The sequence below is a fragment of the Thermobia domestica genome, chromosome 2 (assembly GCF_964235325.1).
Source record: "Thermobia domestica chromosome 2, izTheDome1.hap1.1, whole genome shotgun sequence".
Taxonomy (NCBI): Eukaryota; Metazoa; Arthropoda; class Insecta; order Zygentoma; family Lepismatidae; genus Thermobia; species Thermobia domestica.
In genome coordinates, this window is record NC_137455.1 from 119,927,208 (window position 1) to 119,941,028 (window position 13,821).

Below are 13,821 nucleotides of genomic sequence, written 5' to 3' on the forward strand. Positions count from 1 at the left end.
CCTTCCGAATTTGGTGAAGTAGACCATAAGTTCAGACATCAATCAGTGTTATTGAATACAAGGAAGAGTCTTAGGAAAAATAATTCCAAAGTTAAAACCAAAGGTATTGAAATTAAAATTGGTGATCTTGTTTTTGTAAAGAATCAGAAACATAGCTCTATGATAGATAAAACCATTAGCAAGTTGTTCTTGAAATATTTAGGTCCATTTTTAGTCATAGGTGTGGAAAATAATGCAGTAAGCCTGGTAAACTTAAATAATGAATGGATTGGTACTCATAATTTGGATAATGTTAAATTGTTTAACTGTTCCCTGGAAAAGCGCCAGGAACTTTTGGTGAATACGTACTTATAAAAAAAACTGTTTGGTCAAAGTTTTTTTTTCTTCAACCAGGGCGAGGTTGTAACGCCCCTATATAACTTATTTACAATTGTATTACTAGTACAATTTACAATATACCTCTTGTAGCCTTTTGCATTTGGCAACCCTGTTGAAACATCATGTTCGCGGGTTCGCGCAAAGGATTCTGGGTACTCAGCCAGAAACATGAAGGCGTGAGGGGTGATAGTAATTCTCGCCTGCCGATATAATTTTGTAAAATCTTGTTCATTAGTGGTCATCAGAGTATCCAAACTGGTTTTAGTTAATTCTGCAATATAGGGGATGATTCCTCACCATCAGTTTGTGCAATTATTTGGAATAGCAGCAATATTTGGATGGAGTTGGAAAACAGGTTCCTGCCTTAGTCTACCACGTGAGTCGACATTGTGTGCGTGAATTTCTCAAGTCATCTTCAGTGATTTCGTAGAAGCTAATTTACATATATAGTGTGCAGTTTTAGGGAGTGACTTTGTCACTATGCTAGTATCATCATACATATTTAGTTTGTGGCTTAAACTAAACTTCATCATGCACAGCTAAGCTCTTGGTAGCGGGGCCCCCAACCCATCCACGTCGGCAACGAAGCAACGCAATGTTTAATTATCTTCCCATCTGCATTATCACTTTGCATCGATTCAATTACCCACCATGGAAGTCCTAAGAGTATATCGTCAACCCATCAAGGACAAACTAGTCTTCTGCAAGAGCATTCCAGTAAGCTGCCTACATAGCAAGCCAAGTGTTCAGTCCGTGTGGTTAAGTGATCATCGCATCTTTATGATTATTTTGAATTTATTGCCCAGCAGTCAGAGTTCGTGCAACCTTGTAGTCAATCTAAGCCATTGTTTTCGTTTGCTATGTGTGAAGTTGAACATGTAACAATAAGTCCCATGAATGGAGTAGAATCTTCTACTTTGGAGGTGCAGAGATCTAAGCCATGAAGTTTGCTTGTGTGTATTCTGTTCAGAAGTTTACTCAGTATCTTGTAAAGCAGCCAGTCTTAATTAGGTTGTGATAACCCAACGCTCATGCTATCCATATAGTTCATTCAGGCTTATAATCTTAAGTTGGTGTAACATCACCGTATTATTGAGACTGTCCATTGTCATCCTGGAAAAGGATGCACCACCAGCTTCTCCCTGCCCAGGAAAGGTCACCGGAGATGCGTATGTCTTCCTACTATTGAACTCACGTGCTGAATAATCCAAAGGATCAACCCAGCGATAGTGGTTGGTCAATTTATCCAAGCATCAATGTTACGTGTGTGAGTGATGTACCGGTAGTGATTCTTGTGTCTCGTGTAATCAGTGTTCTTTTGGAAATGTTTCTCGTCTGTGTAGAGAGTGTATTTGAGTATATGACAGTATGTCATATTTATCCAATGCCTGCCATAGGGGTAAGTACCCCATGTGATTAGAGCCCGCCTTCGCAGCCGGCTAACAATTCTGCTTCGCACAGAATTTGTCTTCACTTTCTTAGTGATCTATCGACATAATGTGTACATTTTGCACCCTCTTGTGGATTTGACAGTACACCATTAAAATGTTGATTTGCAGGTAATTATTTGTACTTGATAGAAGTCTTGGTTACGTCAGAAGCAGCTTGTAAGTAAGATGAAGTGCATAACTTATATCTGTCCTTCAAGATCATTATTGTCAAGCCACGAGCACGTCTCCACCGTTTAAAGTTTGCTTGGCCACTTAGCACAGGTTGGTCAAGAGTGTTGTTCTCTTAGTTTATTATGGTTGTGTTACAACTGATTTAGCTTTTGCAAATTCATATTGGTCTCTCTCCAGTTCTTTCCTTTTAATCTCTGCCTGAGGGTGTCTAAGCCGCAGCAGTGTTCCACTGCAAATTGATTACATGGGTTTTTGTTATTCATGACCTAATGTCTGTATTATTATGGTATGTCACAATATTAACTACCATGGCTCGTCGCAATGTTCTTATAGCCATGTTTGTCTAACTTGTCCACCTCCTGTCCACCTTAGAAAATTTTATTTAGTCAGAATCGTTTTGTTCGTTTTTTTTTTTTTTTGGCGACGTTTACTATAATTAAAACCAATCCAGCATGATGTTTCTCTTGGAGCTTATTAACATTCTAGTAATAATTCATTGGTATGTAATGTGTATTTACACTTATACAATACTCAACTCTATGTCCACCCGACTAGTCGTGGTTAGTAAAAATTAATTTGCTCGAGCTATTTTGTCCTAATACATGTCAAAACCATGGTGAACTCACTAACATAATAATTTTCTTGTAGTGTATATTAGTTGCGTGTTTGTTTAACTATATAGTATATTTAATTTATCATTAGTGTTTTGTTGTATCCAGTATAAGTCTATTTAGTCATGTGACTGTGCAAGTTGAAAATGTCACAGAAAGTTTATTAACTGATTCTAGTCTCAATTTAAGTAAACCTCATCATTTCATTTACTTGTATGAATAGTGGACACTCTTATTTGTGAAAACATACTTAGCCAAATAAATATTACAACCCATATAATCTCAAGTGTTATATTCCACGAAACCAAACTTTACAGGTTTACCTTTAGCGGCTGAGTTTTCTTGGATTACTTATAGGTAAGGAAATCACTACACGAGGAAAGGGCTGTTCTCTGTGCACTCGTAGAGTGTACAGGGTGCAGTCTCGCACATGTTGGATTCGTTTACCGTTGTATAGTTGTGTTATGTCTTTTTCTTTTAGATCATTTAAATGCAGGTTTATCCTGTTTTTGGTGTTTGTTTACTTCTTTCCTGTGTTCTAAGCAGTTCACAGGTGGCGACCCCTTTCTTACAGTTATTAACTCGGTGCTCCGGCACTGAGCGTTCAACTTAGCCGTAGCCTGCCAGGGATTAGGGCCCTCTGGGGCGCTACACCCTCCCTCTCCTTCTCTCAACGTGTTCAGAGTTGCCGCTTATCTAACAGTGTTGTCAACTAAAAATTTAATCCTTCCGCTACCGTTTGCACTTTATTTGATTTCATTATGAGCATTTTTATAAAAATTATAAGCAAATTAATTATGTCGTTCAAATAAGCGCAAGTAGCACATAAAAATGTTAATGTATTTACTCATAATTTAATTATTACGAATACCGAAAAGGAAAATGTATTGTTAACCAAACCAAATCCGTATTTGTGTTTCTTGGCTTTCGTCAGAAAATAATGCTGAGATGGGAATTCATGAATTAAGGAAGACTCTTCCGATATAATTGATTGGAGGGATTAATGACAAGTTGGATTAATATATAAACATGTTAAAGTACAAGTTCAATTAATGGTTTTCGGGAAACTCACGATCAAATGCACGGTCATTTAGAGCATTGGTTCTCAATACCGATGTTAAGGCCACCAGCAAGGGCACCGATCCTGGGGAACCAAGGGGCCCGGGCCTTCCAAACGTCACGTGGGCCCCCGTTTTCTATTTATGAATATACAATACTTGGCATAATTTGAATGCAATTTGTCTTAAAATCCTTATATATATATATATATATATATATATATATATATATAGACCTATATATATATATATATATATACAGGGTGGTTGTGCATCAATGACGGAAAATTCGGGAGATGAATCTACAAGTAAAAACAAGCAAGAAATGTCATATAAACATTGGGTGAATGATGCTTCGTTTGGACACTAGACGCGTCTGAAATGTCACCTTCCGAGGCGGCAATTTGCAATATCGCAAGAACGGAGAGAAATACGAATGTCGGGTCAAAACATATCAAAGGAAAACCCATCCGAAGAATCAAATTATGCATAAGTGATGGCGAAACAGTGGCGGCGCTAGAGGGGGCACAATGAAAGTGAATGAAACATGAAGAAAAGTGAACAATTTACACTGAAAAATTGTAGGAGGGGATGTTACTTAGAACATGCAGCAACAAATGTTAATGAACAAAGGAAATAATGGCTACGCTGTAGAGACACTATGGGAGGCGGAATGTAGGAATAAAGTATCTTCGTAACGGAAAGAAAAAGGAATGTCGGGTCAAAAGATGTCAAAGGAAACCCCATCCAAAGAATTCAGTGATGCATAAATGATGGCGAAACAGTGGCGGCGCCAGGAGGCACAAACGAAGTGAATGCAACGCGGAGAAAAGTGAACAACTTACACTGACAAACTGTAGGAGAAGTTACATGGAACATCAGCAAGAAATGTTAATGAACAAAGGCAACAATGTCTACGCTGTAGGGACAGTATGGGAGGCGGAATGTAGGAATAAAGTATCTTTGTAACGGAGAGAAATAGGAATGTCGGGTGAAAAGATATGAAAGGAAACCCCATCCGAGGAATCCAATTATGCGCACGTACTGCGGAACAGTGGCGGCGCATGGGAGCTACAAAGAAACTGTTAAACACTCTTAGTGATGATACGTGCACATCGTTCAAAAGACGTACGGAATATGAGGCCCACTGTACTGTAAAAACAAGAGGTATTGTACTTACCGTGGTCAACATAATGCTGTCTTAAAGAAGGTGTTCAATATGTCCTCCTTGTTCTTCGAGACAGACAGTTACACGATGGCGTAAGGATTCTCTGAATTTGGCAATTCTCTGAGTTTGCCGTAGTGTGGCAAATGCAGCTCATACACGCTAGCGAAGATCTTCAATACTATGCACGGGCCGTGTATACACGAGACTCTTCACGTAACCCCACAGGAAAAGGTCTAGGGTATTGAGATCGGGTGAACGTGGAGGCCATACTCCTTTGCTTCCACGATCTATCTACATGCGTGGAAATTTTTCGCTCAGATATGCTGTCTCTGCAATTGCATGCGGGTTGTTGAGTGTCCATCGATAGTCATTGCGGACATTTGTAATGTCATCCCGTATGAATGCCTCATCCGAGAACAACATCTGTGCTAGAACTTTTCTCCGCGTTTCATTCACTTTCTTTGTGCCCCTTGGGCCGCCACTGCTTCGCCATCACTTATGCATAATTGGATTCTTTGGATGAGTGTTCATTTGAAATCTTCTTACCCGACATTCCTATTTCTCTCCGTTATACTGATACTGTTAGTGATGAGCGCAAGAGTCTTGGTCTTGCAGTTTTTGCAAGAGTCTTGCATGCAAGACCAAGACCAAGACCAAGGCCAAGACCAGGAATCCGGATGCAAGACCAAGGGGTGCAAGACCAAGACCAAGACTCTTGCGCAAGAGTCTTGCACAAGTACCGGTATTACTTGAATTTTTTATAGAATTCAAAAAAGGGGGAAAAGTCATTACATCTTTTACTTGAATTTCTTGGCTTCAGTAAAAATGCCGCTGAAGTGATGTGTTCCCAGTAGTTTATGCAATCCATGTGAGTCGATCTGCCTGTGTTGCATATAGCTACAGTATGTCGTTTTCTGAACTGGTTGTTCGCATTTTCTGTAGATATTGCTCGTTTTCAAGCCACATAGGGTCATCTTGGTGGACAAACACCGTGTGCGTGGCTTTTTTCGGTGTTTTTCCGTTTCCTCGAACTTTCTTCATTACACCATTTCAGTCATTTCTCATCACCACTCTCTTCCTTAGCCATGGTGCATAACTATGGGAAGTTAAACTAGATACTTCATTTCATTTCGAAGCATATTAGTGGTGTTCTTCTTAAAAAAAATAAAGAGAAATATAGTATTGAACATCAGTAATTATGTACACACAGATGCCAACTACATGGGAATGGCTTTGGCTCCGAGACTCAAGCATCCGTTGGAAATTTTTAATGTGTGCTCATAAAATTAATATCGACATAACATTTTCATGACATTGACAAAAACTTGCATGTGCATGTAACCGCAAGTTTGATTTCATGGACGCATGCTTATACGTTGAATAATTGTTTATCAATAAAACTTTTAGCCTCATTAGGTACACGGCACATAGAAGATTGAGCGATATAACATACTACAATAATAAATCTATATTATAAAATTGAAAATTACTATGTTTGTGACTCCTAATCTCTTGAACCAGTGACACTTCCGATGCTATTAAAAAAATCCAAACTCAGCCCCTTAGTTTGGTGGAGGTCGAAAATGACGAATGTTAGTGTCGAATCCATAGTTTTCGAGGTCGCTGAGTTGAATACTGATACGATACCATTTACGACCAAATTCAGTCCCGTAACTTGGAAGAGGAGGAGATACATAAAAATGATAAGAAATGACCAAATGTTAGAGTCGAATCCTTAGTTTTCGGGATTGCTAAGGTGAACATTGATACTTCCGATCCCATTTAAATGCAAATTCAGCACCGCAACTTGGGGGAGGGGAAGAAAGGAGATATATAAAAATTATAGAAAATGACCATTATCAATGTCGAATCCATGGTTTTCGAGGTCATCCAGATGGACAGTGACACTTCCGATGCCGTGCCGGGAGGAGGAGATATAAAAATGTATTAAAAATGACTGATATTAGTGTCGAATCCATATTTTTTGGGGATCTCTGAGATGAACAGTGACACTTCTAATGCCGTTTAAATCAAATTCAGCCCCGCAACTTGCGGTGGAGGAGGGGAGAGAAATCATCGAAAATGGCCTATATCAGAGAGCGTTTTAGTAGTAGTAAAAACTGACTGACTGACGAAACATATATATATATATATATTTTAAATTTAACCCAGCGAAGTGGTTAATTGATGCTAGTAATCCATATTCACAAGTGTGAATGATTTTGTACAGTTATTTCAAATACCTTTGAGTTTGGTGCCGTTATTTTGTATTTCTAATATACTATAGGTCAAAAGTATTTATATAAATTGAGTTTACACAAAAGACAGATAGTTGAGTCGTTTTCAGTTTTCACTCAAATTATTCTAAAACATTAAGAAGTTTTATTACAATAATTAATATTTTATTTTTTCTTCTTTCTCGGTCAATATTGCTGAACATATCATCATCATCATAGTTATTCTGCCATTATTGGCAGGTTGCTTGCTGCAACTGAGAAGCTTCGATGTACGGCGGTCCTCAGCTTGTCTCTTCGTCTTCACGTAGCAATATTCTGTTTTAATACCTTTCTTCAATTACAGTCTCCTTTACTCCCTCCCTCTCTTTCCTTCCACCATATCCTCTAGCGCGTCCCTCATAAAACAGTTTCTCCTCATCCAATATCCCAAACAGTTCCTCTTCCTCCTCTTAACAATATCTAAAATTCTTCTTTTTTTCCCCTACTGCTAATACTTCTTACACCTTCTCATTCGTTTTCCGTTCAACACAGCTAATTCTCTCCTTTTTCTCTCCATGCCCACGTTTCGAAAGCCTGTTATTTTTTAATCGCTTTAGCGTAATGTTCATGTTTCTGCCCCATACAGTACATATTGGAATCAGTAAAACAAAATCTCAATATTTAATTGGAAGTTTGTTCAATACAAGGATTAGCTAAACCTTGAAAATGGTTGAAAAGAAAAATATGACGCCTTTAGAGTGTAAAAATAATTTTGCACTTTACGGTATTTCAATAATCTCTGCCGTTTTCATTTTCTTTCATGCGATTCACGGGTAGTCTCCCCAATTTGGGAACCAGTGGAGTGTTGGATCTGTTATATATATACGTTGTGATTTATCTTATAAGTAGTGAAGCGTGGGCACCCATTTTTAAAAAATAAAGGTCATCATCTACGTTGTACACTATCATCATATCATCATATTAGAAGAAGGTAAAATATATCACATTTAGAAACATACATTGTATTTCCGTTAGTATTGGCGAATTGTAGAGTTTATTATCCCTTATATCGATAGTAAAATTTACCTATGGAATGCTTGAGATTTCTTAAATGCAAGACTTGCAAGACTCTTGCATGCAAGACCAAGACCAAGACCAAGACTGGGTGTGCAAGACCAAGACCAAGACCAAGACCAAGGATTCGAGTGCAAGACCAAGACCAAGACCAAGATCAAGGATTCGAGTCCAAGACCAAGACCAAGACTGGATGTGCAAGACCAAGACCAAGACCACCCCGGTCTTGGTCTTGGTCTTGCATTTGCTCATCACTAGATACTGTATTCCTACATTCTTCCCCCATAGTGTCCCTACAGCGTAGACATTGTTGCCTTTGTTCATTAACATTTGTTGCTGCATGTTCCAAGTAACATCCCCTCCTACAATTTTTCAGTGTAAATTGTTCACTTTTCTTCATGTTTCATTCACTTTCTTTGTGCCCCCCTCCAGCGCCGCTACTGTTTCGCCATCACTTATGCATAATTTGATTCTTCGGATGGGATTTCCTTTGATATCTTTTGACCCGACATTCGTATTTCTCTCCGTTCTTGCGATATTGCAAATTGCCGCCTCGGAAGGTGACATTTCAGATGCCTCTAGCGTTCAAACGAAGCCGCATTCACCCAAAGTTCATATGACATTTTTTGCTTGTTTTTACCTGTAGATTCATCTCCCGAATTTTCCGTCATTGATGCACGACCACCCTGTATATATATATATATATATATATATATATATATATATATATATATATATATATATATATATATATATATATATATATATATATATGCCTTCTGAATCTGAATGCCCCCCCAATTTACAGAAAAATCGGCGCCCTTGGCCACCAGGGGACATTCTCGTTTACAAAAGATGAGTTGGATCAGAAAGGGGCGATTGAGGGTCGTTAGACTATTTAATGAGCGTTTAAAATTCCATGATTTGTTAGAATTTTTCTTATTATTGGGTGAAAGCTATTGTGCAAGTTACAAATTATGGAAAGTTTAGATTTTTTAAAAAAATCGTAATGTACACTCATGTCCAAAATTATTGTCGCATGTTTATAAATATGTTCTTGTTGGAATATAATTTGATAACGAATTCGCCCGGTATTTCTTATAACGTTAGTATGTGTATAATCGGCAAAGACATGTATGTGGTAAGTTTCATGTCAAAAGAGCAGTAAATAAGAAGAATAAAACGAAAATAAAAATTTTCTTGTCTATTTAGCAACATTTTGTTTTACTCATTCTAATTTTCGTCTTTATAATTCTTTTCCTATGAAATTTACCACAAATATACATTTCCTGATTATACACATAGTATCAGTATTAAAAAGTACCCTGTAAAATCATTATCAAATTATATTCTTACAAGAAGACAGTTATAGATATGCGACAATCATTTTGGACATGAGTGTACATTGCTCAAGACTGATTTTAAGAATTGATATGGTTCTTAGACTGCTTTGTCAAAGTCTTACGTTCAGCTTTGTGCATGGATGCATTGGATTTAGATTAGGATTAGGGGGAATGGCGTTCTGGACAATCACATTCACCCAAGGAGCCGTTAGGCTCGAATAGGTTGAGGATCACAAATCTATAGTACAAAAATGGGACTACTGATATTTTTCAAAACATTAATTTGAATTTTTGTGTTCAAATTCTTCATCAGAGGAGGATTGTTTCATAATTGTTTTCCCTTAGCACATAGAATCAGTAATGATTTCAGATGTTTCTCCCGGAAAGGAACTCGAAATAAACAAGAGATGAAATTAGTACTGCAAAAACACTGGTGACCTTGTGTAAGCCCGAACTGAGAAATACCGCGGGGATTTTCTTTGCTCCTGGGACGAAATTCCATCCAGGGCCAGCCTCTGAAATCAGCAATGTTTAAAATTATTCCGTTACACAGTATAGTTTGAAAAAGAGCGATTTGCAATTGGTTACATTTTCACTTGAAAGAAATTAATATCGAGAGTATTATTGTTAAGAGACATCAAACTAATCTTTAAATACACTTTTGACTTTAGGGATAGATACAATCAAGAATTAATACTGAAAAAGTTTTATAAGATACAACAATGCGTTAAAGTACTCAGTTGACACTTAGAGAAATTCATCTTTGGGACCAAATGGCCAAGATGTTTGGCTACGATTGGATTTTGAGTTTATCCCCTTGTCAGTAGCGAGGTTGTGTGAGACGTAGACCTTCAGTTTAACACGGAATCCGAATCACATATGATCCTACCAAGAATTAAACCCGGATCTCCCGTGTTAAAGACGCGTATGCTAACTACATAGCTACGAGGGAACTCTGTGTTTGGTTACAATTTTGATTCATAGTGGAGTGCTTGCCTCCAGTACAAACCCGATTAATGGTTCAGATTACACTATAGCAAGTGATTTCGTCTCATATAGCCTCAGAGTTGAAAAGAAGTTGAAGTACAATTATCAATCAATCAATCAATCGGTAAATTGAAAATACACTATCAAAGGTGCCATTTGATGGATATTTCTTAGTGCGTATTATTTTATACAGCATTATTAATGGATAGATATGTTTTACTTTATTGCACTTTAATAAAACTTTCTATTTCTTGGCTTTATCTAGTTTTTGTTTTCGTAGACATATTTTTATTTTTATACATACTCGTAACAACAACAAAAAATAGATCTACTAAACATTTTCAACAGGTGCAGAGTTGTTTAAAACTCAATTTAAATGAAAGAGGTACAAAATGAAACAAACGAGAACTACATATTGAAATACTATTAAAACTGAAAGCTAATAAGATACCTGATGATGGTGTGATTTCATTAGTGCGGCTATGTCCATTTCAATCTTAGTGACTCACATTATAAAGTCAATTAAAATACTAAATAACTCTTTTAACAACTGTCCAAACTTTTAAAACCAAAATTAGAAATCACCTCTTAAATTATATGATACAAATTTAAGGGAGTTATGAAGTTTCAAAATTTTCAAAGAGCCCGTATTTTGAAAAGTATGACGGATCGAATTCGATATTTGTAATATGAATAAACTGACCAAATTTGTTTTTAATCTATTCACTTTTAGAGAAATTACTGTATTCACTATATACAAAAAATGAGTTCTACTATTATAAAAATAGATGGATATTTTATTTATTTTTTATTTATTTTATTTAATAATCACCAGATACACCTCAGAGGCCATTTTACACTGGATATCTAACAACAACAATAACAATAAAAAGGGTTTGGGAAGGTATCATCGTGAGATCTTCGCAATTGGTATATTAAAAATCCCACACAAGTTTATTGTAAACCAGAAATTATAAAGGGGGTCGCTGGCAAGAGGATGTGATAAAATGCTGGTCGTGATAGGAATTAGGTTGAGAACCACTTGTCTAGATCAACTGAAGTGAAACAGAAAATAATAGCAAAGCTTAAAATGTAGCATATCGATGCATACGTAATATGGTTTTAATCACTTTCTGATACCGTGATAAAAAATGCACTAAATACTCTAGTTAATAATAAATAATCGCTGTATTAAACTCCTTTCTGCGTGGCCTTTCCTAGACTTGTTGTAATCTGTCAATTAAATATAGCTACTGTCACCAATCTTCTGTAGATAAGTTATTAATTGCTTTGAAGTTTTATAGAGAAGTATAAACTTCCCTTCATATATAATTAAATTAACACAATTTTAGTTTTTGAAGCAATTAAGCGAGAACGTTCCAGTTCAGGAAACAGTAAATGGACTTCGATAATAAGCTTGATATAGGCGTACAAATATCCCATCATATATTGTATCAAATGTTTCATTAAAGTGGAATTTGAACATGTATGATACCAAGTTATATGCAACTTTTGGGTTGGTTACAACATTTGATACAACTGTTCTAAATTAGAACTTGTTCTATTTCTATCCAACATTGTATCAAAGAAAACAAACGAAAATCGCTATGCGGTGACACTAAAATCGAGTATAAGGTGGACACGGAAAGCAGTTGACATTCTTTTGATGCATACTAGCAGTAATCTGTTTTGTGTAAATATAAAATTAAAGAATATTAGGGCTAAGTACCACACATCTGATTGATCTGAGATGTTGCAGCTGAACAGAGGAATCATCATCGTCATGACTGTGGAGACCTTGCGGTGTTAACGAAGTAGTCACTGACTGGAATCACAGCCAGACACAGTGGCGAGAGAAAAACTGTTGTGAGCAGAGAAGAATACTAGCCACAGAATAGTCTTTTCAGATAATTCTGTGAGCATCATAAGAGAGAGAGTTAGTGTGTAAATAAAGAACTAAAAATTACATACACAGTACATGCACCGCTTCCTGGAGAAATAGGCATTGTTTTACGTCGGCTGGACCCCCTATCGTGAGTCAAGTTTCGCGCTGACCATATAGGTTGTACAGCCTTTGGCGACAGTCGGCTGACGTGAACACAATATTATCTTTTTGGGATAGCATTAGAGAGGCAAAAACACAAAACTTAGAAAAACTTTTCCCTTCTCACCGAAACAAGTCTGATCACTAACCAAGAAGTGCGGCCCTTTCCAGAGACATGCCAAGACCCCGAAAGAAGACACCAAAGAGAAGACCGGCGGAGACAAATACAAAGGAGGTGAAACCAGAGTATGAGGCCTACATGGAACTTTTCTTGAAAGTTGCCCCAGTGATCATCCAGGACGTCTACTCAGGATTTTCTGAACGCGACGTAATCATAGCCATAGCAAGAAAATTTCACAGATACGAGTTTGAAGTGAAGCGCTTACGTGGACATAACTATAGTGTGTATTTCAGAACAGAAGTGTCGCGGAGCATGTTCCTGAAGATCTTAAAAAACGCGGATCCAGCTACAAATTTCGGCTCCACGTCAGTTATTCTGGAAGGACACGATGATAAGCAACACGAAACTGCAAAATCTCCAGATCCTCAACAAGATGACAACACACAGGCAGAGAAACCAGCACCCACACAGGTGAAAAAACCACACTCCGGCTCTTATGAGGGCCACACAAACATGCAGGTGAAAAACCAATCAAGTCAGGTGACGAAGCCACACACAATAGAGAAATCCGGCTCTTATGAGGACCACAGAGAAACCACACCAGAGAAGAAATCAGCACAAAAAGAAAGAAAACACCAAGACAACTCTTCCCAACGTGAAGAAGCTCAGAAAGAAGTGCAAAATGACCAGACGGAGGAGGGCGATTTCCAATTAGTGAAGAAGAAAAATAGAAGAAAACCCAATGCTACTACCAGGGAGTCAGAAAAGAAGCCACAACGAGAAACAACATATACTTGTGTGATTAAAGAAGTTCCCGTCACAAGCAGCATTGAGCCAATCAGAACAGCACTCACGGAGCAGAATATCAAATTCACCAATCTCATTCGTGTCCAAACGAAAACAGGCCCAGCACCAATAGTGTAGCTAGTTTTTTTCAGGGGGGGGGGGCAATGAAGGGCCCAAGAGGATTTTGAGGGGGCCATCTCCAATATATATATATATATATATATATATATATATATATATATATATATATATATATGTGTGTGTGTGTGTGTGTGTATTCAAGGTGAATGTTTCCATCTTTGTTGTTCATGATTTTACTCTTTGGAAAACAGTGAAAATATAAGAATTTAGTACCTCAAACAACTAGGATTCATTAATGCAATTGATTTCTAACATAAATAAATAGTTATTTA